The following is a 15,631-nucleotide window of genomic DNA, read 5'->3' as shown; positions in this document are numbered from 1 at the left end:
CCGGGATCCACTCGCTCGCTTGCCCTGCCCTTGGTGTATCAACTCTTCATGCCCTCACCAGGTTTTTTAAAACCCCACAAGGCCGACACCAAGTGCCGTTTTTATTTTCACAAAGAAGTTAACAGAACGACGCTAAAAAGAATATTAACTGCACAGATAAAGCAAGAGAAGTATTTCCTGTAATACCTGATAAGGAATAGGGGCTTTATACGATCATTTCTGGAGCCAAGACTCATCAGAGCGTCTTCCCCCCTCGCTATAGGAGAGCAGGTCACTCGTGCAATTAGTGCAGGGTGCAGGGACAGCAACTGTGTTCACAGAGCAGGTGAAGAGGATTGGAGCTACTGTAAATGTAAATAAAACAGATTTGTTTCCCCATTATTGGGCCTGGTGTTTCATATGAGTCCCATGAGAGAAGTGGTCTGGAACTTTGTGCTCTGGACGCAGCTACTTTGGGAATAACAAAGCACTTTTCCTGAAATCCTTCTGTGAGCACATGAAAGCTCCTGCTTCTTGCCTGGGGCAGATGTTCTGCTGCTAACTCTGAGCACACTGTTCCCAAAGAAGGAAGGGTGAAGGGGAAACCCTCTGTGTAAACATATCAGAACGAGGTCCAAAAACTAAAGAGAGGAAAACAATCTCACAGGACACAGAGGAGATCCTTCAGTGACAATTTACTGCACTCAGAGGAGGATCAACTGTTAGACCCTGCGAGGGGATAAGCTTTAGCTTTTGTTAGTGATGCTCTTGATGAGCTCTTGATGAGCGTTCATTAAGATCAGAACCCACTAAGCACTGCAGGCAAGGACAGATCTTTATTTATTTATTACTGATCTTCTGGGATGACAAAAAAATAAAGAGCATCCCTCAGTGAAAACGGAATGAATTAAGGATGCTCAGGATGATTTTTCGATGGTCTCTATTTGTGGCAAGGCCTATTTATCCATGAGCCACGGGCTGATGGCAAACATGCCATCATGTTGATAGTAGAAATATACTGCACCTTTGACCTTTTTCTACATTAACCCAGATACTAAACCTATTGAGAATGTAACTGCAGCTGGGCTGTGCAATTCAGCATCTTTTGTGTGCAAAGTTCTCTACTAGTTCTCTACTGCCATGAAATGTGACCAAAAGCCTGGAATGAATTAAATGTAAGTTGACAAGTTCTTTTTAGTCTCAAGATGTTCACCAAGTAAAAAATAAAATAAAAATAAATTCAAGGCACGTAACTCACGATTGACTGTAGTATTAAACATAAATGTAGAGTTTTAAGGAAGGTTTAAGAAAGTTTGCCCCCAGATTAAAAACTCACCCTGTTCCCTTTACAAAAGCATTTTCACATCCATCCCTGTTTACCAAAGCAGCCTTGAGCAAGCCATGGGGGAATATGCAGGTAAATAACCATTATGACTGCAGGACCTTCCCGAACAGAAAAACATTTTGTAAAAACAAAAATAATAAGCAGCATGCTTCTGCAGTGAGCTATATGAATGCAAAACAAGAACAACTTGTGAATCTGAGTTATATATGATGTTTACTCCCACACTCCCCTACTATCCCTGCCTTATTAGGATGCTCATCTGCAAAACAAGACGTACTTTGCTCATCAAGCGCTCCACCGATAACACCCACAGCCACACTTTCTTTTCATTACCCAATAAAACTCTTAACAAAACTGAATGCAGCAACAGCATTGAAAAGGGTGCAAGCCACAGTTCTCACACTCACATGGAGCCTTTAAAAGCTGCCTTGTTTTTGTTTAAGAATATTCAAGACCTGAGCCTCAATGACAAAAGCAGTTAGCCCTGTAAGCAAGATCAAGTGTAACAGGACAGTATGACATTATCTTCATTCATGCTTTAAAATTAATATTAATTAAGTAGAAGAAATAATTGAATCAGCACGTTCCTCTGAAAAGGCAGCTGTACCAGTTGAACGATTGCTCAAGATTTTAGTTGAGAAAAAACAATGCCAGAGGGAATCAAAACCCTTTTAGCACCTCAGGATTTAACTTGAGGTGCACTGTAAAATGAAATACAACTTTTCCAGAAGCACCTGGATCACTTTGAAGTCTTAGAACTGTCACATAACGAAAATAATATATTCGGGGGGGCATTCAAAAGAGATTCAGAATTCTCCAGGGATTACGGTTAAAGTGCGGTACGAGTTTGTCATGAGCGATGCGAGTCCTCGCGAGGAGGCCGGACACAGGCGCTCGGGGAGAGGCTCGCGGAGGCCCATCCTCCCTCTCGGTGCCTCCACGGCGGGAGGCAGCGACCCCGGAGCTCCTGCTCCTGCTGCGGGCCGGGACGCGGAGGCGCTCGACACGGGGGAGCCTTGCGGGCACGGCCGCTGCAGCGCAGCCAAGGACAGGCTGTTTTCCAAGCCCACAAGTAGCCCTCTCCTTCATTTACAGCATTTTCAGGTTCTGCCACAATAATCCACTCCAATGCACACGTTTGGTCTCCACGTCTCTATATGATACTCTCTACTGAACCTCAAAGTGCTCTTTTTTTTATATCATCTTACTCTGTCTAGGCTTTTTGCTGAGGTTTTGGCAGAGAATACCTCAATCTATATTAGCTATATTTAAATTTCCGTATCAATTACTATCCCTCTTTCCCTTCAAAGTTTCATAAACAAGTTATGAAAAACTTACTGCACCCTCAGCTTGTCCAGCCACTAATTCACTCCCCGCTTCCTGCCATCAACATGTGCTAACCTTTTTCTCTAAATTAATCTGAATCAAGGCTTTTTACACAGTATTGAGACAGCATACATACTGAGGTGGCATATCCACACTATATTGGAAAGACATGCAACACACTCCTCAGCCTTGCCCGGATTCTTCCTACCCTGCAATACATCCTTTTCAGATGGGAGCTGTTCCAATATATCATCAAGAACAGTTGTTTCTTTTATAAAATATCCTGAAAAGAAAAACAAGAAAAAAAGAAAGAAAAAAACCCTCAAGCTTCTCTCCTTGTCCTTTTAAAGTGGAACATGTTACCTGACTCAAATTACCCAGACTGAGGACAACGGTGGATGAATGCCCAGGTCTGCTACACTATTGGTTTTTAAATCTAGAGACATATTTATACCATCATAAAGGAAGATTTCTCAGAGATCTCCTGAGCACAGCCCCAGGTGTCTCCTACACTTTAAGTCACCTGTATCTGTAAAAGCAACTGCATTATTGCTCTTAGAAAATTACAAACATGTTCCAAATCTTCGTGCTAATTTGACACTGTAAAGTGAGTCTTTGTTTAACAAAAAGAATGTGAACACACTCAGAGCTTCAACAAAATATTAATAAATACTTTAAAGAGTTACTATGATTTTCCTATACAGCATAGAGGATAAAAAAATAACGAAATCAAAGCATCTGCTGCACACAAAGCTTTTGTCTTGTGCACAAGCAGCCTTCGGAGTTGTGTGTAAATGTTGTGTGCACCTCCCTGTACCCGCACACACACTCAGACCTTCCAAATCTAAACCTGGGGGCCTTCTACAGTAGCAGCAGGGGAAGCTACTAAAGAAACCATTGATAAAATGGATTTCACGTCAAAAAGGATCATTTGTAGCAAAACCCAGGACAGTGCTGCTTCTTTCTGACTGCTCAGGCCAACATCAGACACCTGTTTTCATTTCTGCAAATTTTTTAGATTAATCTCCTCTAAAGCAAACTACTCAAATCCTAAAGACACATCATCTGTCGGATACAAATTGTCCCTACATTAAAATGCACTATTTTTAATTTAAAAATCTCCTCTGCTGCTGCAGTTAGAAACATGATCATAGTTTCATCCTATGTGTAGGGAAAACGTTTTTGCCTAGTAAAGCTGAACGGCAGCCGAGGCAGGAACACGGCACATCTTGTATCTGCAGCTCCTGTTACATAGGCAGCTGCAGTAATGAAGTCTCCAACCTGCCCCACAAATGACCTCTGCTCTCTCTTACAGAATTAAACAATTACAGTGACTACTTCTGCTAGCTCCGATTCAAGCTTTTTGGGCTCAAAGGCTGCCAAATTAGGCAGGACAATTTTCAAAAATAAAAATAAAACCAGCAACAACCCCTTCACACACAAGCACAACCCTGCCCGTTCAGTTATCGTGCTGCTAAGCACAGCAATCACATGAGACCAAGTTCTGCCCCACATTTCAACGCTAGGAGAACTACCTGAAAATAAGGGAGGGTGACACTAAGTTAACTGTGATGGAGAGGACGCAGTCTGCAGCACAACTTCTGCAGGTCACGTTATACTTTATTAAGCACTGCACAAATTGCCCACAATTTTGAAAAATTCTCGGTATTTCTCAGGCTCTGAAGAGCTCCCATCATCATCCTTAGGAAGCTGCAATGACCTTCCCTTGCTGAACGGCTTTTTAAGACTCTTGACTGATGCTAGACAAAACTTCACAACGTCGCTTCCCTCGTGTGTCTGTAAGCATGTTTTCCTCAACACACCAACACTGAGAGATCCTCATGTTATGTCTACATGTTTTACTTGTGCCTGCTTAGGAGCAACTATCCACACAGCTGGAAAACAGCATGGACAGCACCATGCCCAGGTATTTTAGAAAGACCCAACGAAAAGGAGAAATTGATTTAATTGTTATATCAATTCACTTGCAATTCTTCAATTCTTCAATTGCAAACAGCATCCTTCTGGTCTCCCTGAATTATTAGTCAATCTCCCCTCTCCAGCACAGAACAATCTACTACCAGCTTCTTAGGTTGACTGGAATATCCCATTAAGAAATTCTTGTGCATCTTATCTCGGTTTTAGCAAAAAAAAAAAAAAAAAAAAAGACTTGCAATAGAGAGATATTGGTCAAGCCGTAAGAATATTTAAACAGATTGCAGTCCCATTGCCTTCAACTGCTGAAGTGATTTGTTGGAGCAGAGCCTGCAGGAGCAAGGCCATAAAGAACAGCCACCAACATCCCGTGCCCTGTCCTGGGGGGCTCCCTGCTCAACACGGGCTGCTAAAATAAACGTGCTCTGTCTTCGAGTGCCCCTATAGATCCAGGAGAGCTCACAAGGAGGACTTACTAATGTAAAGGGTTGGGGGGCAAAGGGGGATTACATCCCCATTTGTTTATCTGCAGTATGTATCAAGAGTTGTGCAGATACACGTGTGGGATCAGTTCTCTCCTGTTGGCAGCACAGACCCACAGTTGTGCCCTAGCGCAACGCGTGAGCAGGGCTCAGAATGAATTTCCCCTTTATTAGGAGAGGTAAAGTAATCCCTTCTTCCCTGTAACTCTAGCCACGGACAAGAGAGCAGCCTTACGACAGGAGGACACGTTAGGAGAAAGCAGGCTGCAGTCAGATGCACTTACAGGAAAACAACTACAAAGTCACGAGCATACACTCAATTTAAGAAGAAGGGACTGGTAACAGAACGTGGTCTGGATTATTTGCCCTCTGAACCACATATTCAGAATTTCCTTTAGGAAGCCAAGATGTTAATACCTGAAATTAAACATACTAAAATCAAAGCACTTTTGCACCTTTTTTAAGGCTAATGTGCACTAATACAATAATGGTTCCACGCACCAGGGAGACAGCACAGTTTTTACAAGGCATTTTGTCAAAGGGCCTATTTATTAGCATTTCCACGCTGTGAATTGATGTCTCCCATCACAACAGCGCTCAATGAAATGAATATGGATTTACACATTAGACAATAACAGCTCCAAAAGGAGCTGTTAAAGACCATTGAATAAAGAACACTTATTGTAAAGATTCAGTGGACTGCAAAAGCCGACACCTGACCAATAACATAAATGCATATAATCGTAAATACCAATATGGAATTGTACCCAAGTATCAGTCCACTTTTACGACAAATAAATAGATAAATCATGGAGTGTCCTTACCAGAACTACTCTCTGAAACCCCACAAAATTGTGATGTGGCAGCAGTACAGCCTTTGGTATTACACCACCTGTAACACAAACCATAGCATGACAGTTTCTATCAATATTTGTCTTAAAGGATGAAAGGATGAGAGAGATACTCTTCTACCAGTCTTTTTACTGGAAGCATTAACACAACATTCAGTTCCTGCTGATTACAGTACATTACAAACAAACAAAAATTAAAGACCATCTATTGTTATTGAGGCAACATTACAGGCAGTTTCAACTCTAATCTCTTCCCGCTTTTTCCTAGCTAAAACCAAAACACTAGAACAGAATAGACTGTTAGTCTTAATGGAATTTTCTGTTCTTTTTGGCTGCTCTCCTACTGACTAAAGAGTACTTCAGGAGTACCTAGATTAAAATTTACAAATGTCTAAGAATTGATATGGTGGCTTATTGTAGTGTTAGCTGAAGTGTTCAGCTAAAATGACTCAACTGCAAGATAAGAAATAGGAAACACAAGGCTCAATCAAACTGGCCAGTGTTCTTCAAACTTGACCTTTTGGATCCAAACCTAACATCCAAAAAAATACTGTATGAACAAAAACTTAAAATAATCTTGGTGAGCTGATCTGCACACATGACTTAAACGTAAACATTCCATGGAAGTTAAACGCATTATATATCTGTGATCATCACATGTGTATGATGCAGTGATTCCTGCCACAGACGTGCATTAGAAATTAATTCGTTAGAGTAATACATTAATGAATTTGGGGGAAAAAAATAAGGCTTTAAAGTAATAGAGGAGGAACACTGTCCAAGTGGGTGCAGCAACAAAAAGAATACATATACCCAAAAAAACCACAAACCAAGAAAACAAAAACCCCAAACACAGCCATTTGAAGCAGGAATTGGCACAAGAGACAACCCTGTGCCAAATGGAAAGGGCTCAGGGAAAGAACAAACCATTTTCTAAGCACTGAACTCCACCACAAAGACCCATAAAAGATGTTATAGATAACATAAACTTCCCAATGACCTCCTTAGAATAAAGACTCAAAATACAGGATATTTTGATAGGGACGGTTTTCCCTGTTTAAATTCTCAAGTGATTCGGATAAATGTGTCTTAATCCAAGTTAATGAGTCTCATTCGGAATAACGAGGTCATCAGCTCCTAATAGTAAAATTCAGCTTATTCATTATTATCTTTACTATTTCTTTGAAAAAAACAACTTCCAGTACCACCAGTATCCTACTCATCCTGCTCCAGCAGCTCTTACGGACGGTAGCTCACTAAAGAAGTGAGCAGGCCCTGACCCCAAATTAATGCAAGTTCAATCCTCCGCTAGGCTGGTCCGCCCTGCTTTGATTGCTGCCTGGGACCCTAATGGAACCGTGAACTGTTTGGCTAAAACTGAATTAAGAAAACAAACCAAAAGCAAAGTTTGGAGAAGCCATGAAACTCCAACTCCATGACAAATGCTTGTACAAAAGCTCACTGAAAACGATGCGGATCCTGCTAGTTAAGGGAACGAGTGGGAGCAATACGTTCTGGTGCTCCCATGCTTTTAGCTTCTCCCATTTTGCGTTCGCATCAAGTATTTTTTGTTGGCAAGAGGTTCCCAGTAACCAGCTGGCTCCGGCCACGCAAGAAACCCAAGCAGTGGAGCGCGTTGAAGGAGAGCAGCGCCTCCTTCCTCGCGGCTCGTCCCGTGGAGCACGCACAAACACCGCACACCGCAGCACTGGAAATTCATCATCCTACGGGGCTCCCGTAGAACAGCAACAGGAAATATGCTTACAGTCATCTAATTTGCCATGGGATGGAGAGGGCCGAGCGGGCGCACGGCAAGAATTAACCCCGCGGTCCAACTTAGTGGGTTGTTCAGAGCCACCAAGCAGCGAAGCAGCCGCTCAGGCCCACTCGGCCGCCAGCTGCTTCGGCAGTCGCTTGCGTTGGATAACGGGACCAGGGAATCCCCAAATCACACGTATTCTGAAACAACTTTACCAGCTTTCAAGTTCATAAGCGTAGTAATATCTATTGCATGTCTAATGCCTATGTCCTGCAAAGACATCCAGGTTGAATAGGGTGTTTTTTTGTTTTGTTTTTCAATTTGAAATTAGTGACATAAAACTTTTTTTTTTTTTTTTTTTTTTTACTCAGTGATAAATCTAATCACATTACAGGGTAATCACCTGTAATCACAGGGTACAGTTTATCTGACTATACTCAATCTTCAAACCAGTGCAGTGACACCATGATCAGTTTTGCAGTTCTGTGGTTAGTCTTTTATTTTCCTTTCCCTGAAGGGTCTATCCAGGGATATTGAAGGGAATCAGAAGGCTGAAAATGCAAACTTACAAGCTTGTTTGGAGAAAGAGAAGGAAAAAAGGGGAAGGAATAAAAGGGTTGGAAGAACAATCAACAACAGGAAGAGACGAGAAAAGAAAATTCATTGCAAAAACATGGATTTTGAAAACCATAAAAACCTAAACCTCAACATTTTATGCAAAACTAACTAGCAGCCTTAATGACTTTATCTGCTACGCAATGCTCACACCCATAGAACTTGTGCATGGTGAGGTGCAACCTTTGTTTCTGCAGATTAATATATTGATACATTTAAAAACTGCCTTCCAGAAAGCACTACATCCGCATTTCAAAATTAATTATAGAGCAAATATTTTATCGCAGGACTGCCAGTACGTGTGACGGTGGCCAGTGTAAACACAGCACATTTGTTTTGGCATGGGACCGAAACAGATGTGGCGATTTTAAGAAGATGCCATAAAACCATCACTCGTGTTCCCGTTTCCCCTAACGCGCATTGGGATGGCAAATCCCAACCGGACAAGGCCACGCGGGAGCAACCTGCCGCTAGGGCGAGCTCCTTGATCAGCACGGAGCCTCACACCTGCATTTGAGAAAAACACCTCACTGCTTTAAGAAACTGGCCCGTATTTACCCATTTCATGTTTCATTTCCCCCCACAAAAATTTTTATTTTTGCTAACTGAAAGAAATACAGGAAAAAATGGGACTTGTTAAATTGGAGGAAGTTAGCTAGCCAAACAAGCCCGAGTCAGGCTTTCAAAGAGATTATTTCGTTCACAGCAATCCCGAGCTTTTGTTATAGATTCTTCTCTTCCATGGATTGCAACGGAAAAGCTTACTGCTATTAAGTTGGGCTTCTTAAGTCAATGCATAATTTGGAGTAATCAAAAATGGATTTTTAACAAGTAATTTTTTTGAATGACTGTCTAAGGGGGTTGTTTGGTTGGTTATTAAAGTGTGCATACTTACGGGGAAAAAAACCCTTCTGTTTTCATAAAAAGGATTGATGCCCACTTTATAAATGGAATGTTGCCCAGGAAGGGTTGTTTACAGCTGTCTTCACCACTAGAACATCCTGCTAATAACATCTGACATGGTTTTCATTCTGGGTAATGAGTACGACTGCAACAGACTGCTACGAAGGTGATGAAATGCATATGTAGGGAAAAGAAATGCTGTATAAACTGACACTGAATAAGAACATAAAACTTTTGTTTCTTTGGAGAGCTCAGAGCTTGAATAAGGCCTTACTTTTAGTCTATCCTGTGAGCACAGCTTAATTTCTGGTCTGCTTTCCCTCCATTTGCATAAAAAAGATGTTATCACTGAGAAATCTGATCTGCTTGCTACCACTTATTGCCTCTAATCCCTCGATTTCAAAGCCTATCCAACTAACAAATGTCCCCAGCAGAGAAAGTGAAACCCAAGTAATGCATTAACAAAGAGCTGGTTCATTTATAAAAACAGAGAGATTCGCTTTCCCATTTTGCCCCTACCAGCAGCACCACAGATTCTTATTTCCATCTCTAAGGAGAACAGGAGAGGGGCCTTACAAAAACCCTTGGGTAGAAAAATTCAAGCTTCTTGAGGTTGCTCTAGGAAACTAAGCCCGTCTGTTCAGTTTCCCAGCAGTGCTGCGCTGACTGCAAAGGTGAACACGAAAATGTTTTGTGGTAATTTAAAAGGAACTCAAAACCAGCACAAACACACACAGTACCTGCTCTTTTTTTCCCGCATGTGGAAAGCTATCCAAGTTAAAGGAACACACGGATAACGAAGGGTTTTTAGGCAGAGCAGGTCATGGCGCGTACGGCCGGGGCCCTCCAACTCAGCTGCGGCCCGCGGGAGGGAGCAGCCCAGGCCAGCCCCGCGGTGACGAGCAGGGGTGACGGCTCCGCTCCCCGTGCGGGATCATCCCCCCGGAGCATCCCTGCCTCACAGCAGCTTCTGCCGGAGCCGCGTCCGGGAGGGCCCAGCCGCGAGAGTCCCGCAGCCACGCGCCGGCCTGGCCCGGGAAGCACACGCAGCGAAGCCTGAGCGCTTCCAACGGCTAAACGCCCTTCCCAGGAAAAACCCTCAGGAAAACATAACCCGTAAGCTCATGGCCAAAACAACCAGCGTTTTCATCAGCCTCTCTGGATGGACAATAATCAGAACATGGGTCCCAATGCTGTGAGCAACACGCAAGGGTCAGCCCCAGTACACTTGAAGTGCCATTAAACACTATTTGTTAGTAAAGAGCTATTCCTGTTTCTGAAAATGAGACTGGGAAGATTTCTACCTGTGAAACACTAGTGCTCTCCTATGGCTGCTGCGAGGCAAAGTCCCAAGAGAACACACATCCTCCCCTCCTCACCCATCCTTCAGAAGGGTTTAAGGAGTCACTCTAGCCCAGGCGGGGGGTATTTTCAGAGTCCACTGAGGGTGTTAACCAAATCTCATATTTGAATACCAGCTCACAGCGTATCAGAGAAGCAGCGGGTCCAGCTATATTAGCTTTAATAGGCACGTACCCTCAGTCCGTGTGCATCCGAGTTTTACTGTGCCTCACAGCTTCTTCGTACAACATACGTCCTTCCAACATGAAATACAGACACCCAAGAACTGAAGAACCACTACCCAATATTCTCCATATGCTGTCCAAAATTAAAAAGGGGAAAGGCACATCTGTAAAGGGTTGACGTGTAGGGCTTTTTTGCAAGGGATTGCACGTTTACTGTTTGTTGTGGATACTATTTGTATATATTTATACTAAGTTATTTGTTCAGATTATTTGGGGGACCTGATACCCTCAAACTAGGATGCAATTTGATTATATATACATGCAAAAATAGTGGGATTTGGCCCTAAACAGACTTAGTTTACTATAAACTAACCACTAAACTCCTCACCTTAGTTTACTGTAAACCCAAACACGCGGTCCTGCTTCACAAAGTCTTTGACGAAGGAAAGAGCTGATTTTTCTCCTATTTCGGAAACACTGCTGTTGTGCATTACTTAGCAATTCAGTTTACTACAAGCAACTACTGTCAAAATCTGCACAGACTAATTCATCATGCAGCAATGTTAAATTATTGGAATCTTGTTATAATCTGACTACATGTTATCACTTTCTTGTTTTCTTTGTAAGGCTTGAAAATGGTAATCCAAATCATCATTCAATTTCACTGAAAAATATGTATGTTTGTGGAATGCTGGATAACTTAATTCTAATTTACAGACTCAATGGGCCTTTAACTTGAGATGAAAGAAATGTTTGCAAAAGGCATTAAGTCTTTCTGGTGCTATTCAGAAAGTTCAGTGTTGCTGTATGGAACTGCCATATCAAGACTTGTAAAACCTGAGCAAGAATGCATTGAGATTTTATAGAATATTAAGAAAGTCTCATGGAAACAGATGAAAAATTAACTCAAATGGAAAAATATACTCTAAATTTATCAAAAACAAACTAAAAAAAAACGCAGCTCATTCCTCAAACTTAGAGACATTGGCAGTTAGTCATAAACCTCTTCTATTTTTTATTCATTTATTTGCCAAAATCAGATCATCTATTTTCTTTTCTTACAAACTTTGAAGGGCATTCAAAGTTCCTAGAACTTTGCACAGCCAGAGGCTTATTAGGAGTTAAGCAAGAGAACTTCATAAACGAATCATTCATTCATATTCCTAGAACATGGTATTCGACAAATGCTTTTATTTCATTACCAATATTGACATATGGATAATTCTCAAAGATGCTTCAAACTTGTGGTCCGCTACTTGGACAAATACTGTTCGCTATTTTTGACAGAAGAGATTAGCAAATAAATCGTATAAGGAAAAGCAGAATTTCTCTCCTTCAGATATGCTTCTTAGGAAAGCAGGAAATATTGATATCATCATTTGAACTGTGAGCTGAAATTTGGAAATTTTAACAGACTAGAGATTTTAAAAACTCTTATTACAGCACCTTAATCTGCCAAGATTTATAAAACAAATTTTAAGTGTGTACCTTGCGACTCCGTCTCATGACTTCATCGAAATGAAACAGGATTATGGGCAGGGTGGAAGGTTAGGTATGGGCACGTGCCTGAATTTTGAAGCTGATTGTGTTAAGGAAGCATTCCTGAGCTCTGAAAGTATTTTGCAAGCTTTTAGCTAAAAGAATGAAAAAACATAGCATGATCCTAACTTATCTTTTAGTTTTAAGCCATGCCAAAGAGCACCATACCAGAAAGTTTCTCTAGGAAACATCACAAAACAAAACAGAAGTAATTATTAAAAACCCCAAGACCAGTCTGCTTCAAATATGTCATGACATGACCATACCTGCCATCACATGGAACTCAAAATAGTGTAGTTCAGAAGAGCCAGAAAAACACCGAGCCAAAAGTCTGCATAATAAATGATTGACACAACACACACTTGAAACTGCTTTTAAATGGCAGGAATCATGCTTTGGGTCTCCTGCAGAGTTCATATTTGTACCTCATTATCTGCCTCTATAGCTGGGCACACGAGTGCGTCAGTTATTCCACAGAACATCACGACGAACTGGACACGTACGGCCAGCTGCGTTCCCAGGCGAAGAAGGGCTGAACCTTGAGCACTTCTTGAGATGATCTGAACCCTGAGCAAGACTCCTCTGCAGCTCAGCTGGCTGCATCAGCTACACAACAAGCTGCTGCAGGTTGGTTCAGTGCCCAGTGTGCCATACTGTGCACAGTGAAGTTTGTTAAGAGCAGAAAAATAAACAGAAAATCCTTAAAGTTGAAATCTTTGGGCATCTGGAAGAAATTGGAAGGAAGACAAATGTCGTGGAGCAGTTGCAAGGGTGGTATATCCCTGGCTAGCTTAAATCCTTTCTTTCACAATTGAACTATGGTCCATATTGAAACACAACTTTTAGGAGATGAGCAACAGATGGGAATGCAACGTTCTCCTGTCTCTGCAAAGGACTCGGACACCTGCCAGGAGTCCTCTCACAAGCAACCCACTGCAGGACACTACGCAAATGCAACGCACGCGAAAAGCAATAACCTGCATCTGCTCAGTGTTAAAAGTTAGGCACTAGTCACGGCTTTTTCCTTGCAACAAATGGTGAGAAACCTTAACATGAAAGCTTCAAAGTGCTGTCAAAGTCACCCCTGATACTTTTGTAAACATGTGAATTTTACAGATACCCACCAGTGAAATTTTAATCCAGCAAAAGCAAACATTTCCTAGGATGCAGTTTAAGTCTGCCCAGACAGCTAGCACAATGAGTAACAAACCATATACGCAGCGGGAAAGCAACTTTTGTTACTCATGAACGAACATCTGGGTGCTCAGGATAGGAGTGACCAGCACAGGAGCAACGACACAAACAAGAGCCGCACGCACGTTCCCTACGAGGGGAAGGCGCCGTCGGCCGCGTCGCTGCGCCGCTCCAGCGGCTTCGGGGAAGCAACGCTGCTTGGAAATGGGACAAAGCACATCTGAAAATCTCGAGTGCATACAAAGCACGAAGCTGCTCTCAACTTCCCCTCCCTACGCCAATTGAAGAATTCATTAAAAGGACAAACACCACGCAGGCGTTCATTAATTTATAGACGAGAATAAGCAGGAGAGAGCAGGCAGGAGGCAAGCTGCGCAGGCAGAGCGGAGACAAACCTGTGGGGAAACGTTTCCCTGGCCAAACACAACGTGTCTTTGGTATAGCAGCCTATGTCTATAAGCAGCAACGTGTGCACTTGAATGAACACTTGAGCACTTGTGAACACCACACGTTCACCTCAAAGAATTGGGCCTCTTGCGAGATTTCCCTTCTTATTTTAATCAACTTACGAGCTACTCTTTTTCAAAAGAGACCTAAAAGTTGCCCCCTTTTTTATTATAGACACAGGAAAACACATTGTGCTGACACCTATTTACAGCAGTAAATTTAAGGAACGTGTAGGTAAAATTGTTGGCTTTGTTCTCAGGCCCTGGCTCAAGGAAAAGGCTGCTTTTTCTAATAGTTTAAGTGTCACTTTCATACTTTGAAATCTTCATCAACATCTGAAGGGGATTTTGAGAAATACTACCAGCTTGCCTTTGCGCTCTAGCTTTTGCGACTGCAAAGGTACATACAGTTCAATGCTACTGAAGCATAAATTTTAGAATTATACGTGCAAAGAAGGCCATGTCCTATATGAATAACACACTTATAAGTAAGCAAAAAAATAATTTTAAATACTTGAGTACCTATTAATTAGCTATTAATATCAGATCACTCTATTCCCCTTCAAATTATCAGTTAGCTACCCACTAACAACATACCAAATATATATTTATAGCAGAACCTACACATCAGCCATCACTCAGTTGCGATACTCCTGCTGGGCACCTTCTTGAAGGAAATCCCTACATGCAAACTTCATTATATGCAACTGTACCTGCTAAAGTTATAATAGATTATAATAGTCTTCAATGTATTGCATGACCTGATGTGATGCAGGCATTTTTCTGTATGGAAGTCTATGAAGGGAAAGGAAAAAGGCAGCATCACTTAGGTAGCTCTTCATCAGTAGCAAGTTGCCCGAGACACTGACACAACCGTATGGTAAAGTTCCTGCCTACTGACCACCCTCTCCAGGTCACAGTACCAAGAAATCCTTGGATCCAATTCAGTTATTTCCTGTGCAACAACTAGCCTGGATGATCAGTACTGCTAGAAATGTGCTACTAAACACAGTACCACAATGTACTATTACATTTCATTCATATGCAAAAAGTTAGCACAAAAGGAAAAAAAAACAACATCTCTAGCAATGCATTTTACTAATCAATGGGGAAGAGCTGTCTGCACCAGTTGTATTCGTTTCAAATCATCTGTTGACTCCTAGTTTAGGTTTTTCAAGGTCAGTGCAAATCAATTCTGCAGGAGACAGAAGAGTGCACTTTTCCTATGGCCATATGCTTAAAAGCAGAGGTCTCTCTCAGAGCTCTCCGGTCTATTCCACCAAGGAAAAACCAGTAGCTAAAACACAGTCAACATGGAGCACCTCCTCCCTTTAGCTTTTATGAAGTTATATGATTCAGGATTTCTCCAGCAAATCACACTGCTTGCAGGACTTCAGAAGAGGTCAGAGTCTCCATGGGGAGTTATGTTTTGAAAGAACACGGACTATCCCACTGAGTTTTCTTCTGCTCTGTGTTTGGGGAATTACCTTGCAAACAGTGTGCGCTGCTGCTCTCCCTGCACCTGACCCCGTCCTCGGGAAGGGAGCATCCCGCAGGGTTCACTGGCAGGGAGAGCTGGCAAGGGAAATCCCACTGATGTTTTCTAAACGGCCCCCAGCCTCCTGCCCAAAGAGCTGGGGATTCCTGCTTTCGATAGAGCTGGGCACGGATGTGTAATAGAGAGAACTGCACAGAAACAGTTCCCTCAAACTGCAATCTAAGGAGCACGGC

At 42.2% G+C, this 15,631-nt stretch overlaps 1 protein-coding gene across 3 annotated transcripts in view; it reads right to left on the bottom strand.

Moving 5' to 3' along the window:
• Window positions 1-15,631, bottom strand: part of TBL1XR1 (TBL1X/Y related 1) — a 103,441-nt gene that overhangs the window by 29,395 nt on the left and 58,415 nt on the right. Inside the window, exon 3 of one of the 3 annotated variants that reach the window (XM_088523912.1) lies at window positions 5,892-5,959. The exons of the other annotated variants lie outside the window; for them this stretch is intronic. The gene's annotated coding sequence lies outside the window, so the exon portion shown is untranslated. The remainder of the gene's footprint in view (window positions 1-5,891; window positions 5,960-15,631) is intronic. 3 annotated transcript variants of the gene reach the window in all.

This window comes from Tinamus guttatus, unplaced genomic scaffold (genome assembly GCF_059628265.1).
Source record: "Tinamus guttatus ecotype Peru unplaced genomic scaffold, ASM5962826v1 Tinamus_guttatus_pri_ptg000198l, whole genome shotgun sequence".
In the NCBI taxonomy this organism is placed as follows: Eukaryota; Metazoa; Chordata; class Aves; order Tinamiformes; family Tinamidae; genus Tinamus; species Tinamus guttatus.
Note: the sequence above shows the minus strand (reverse complement) of the source record. Positions and strands in the feature narration are given on the sequence as shown.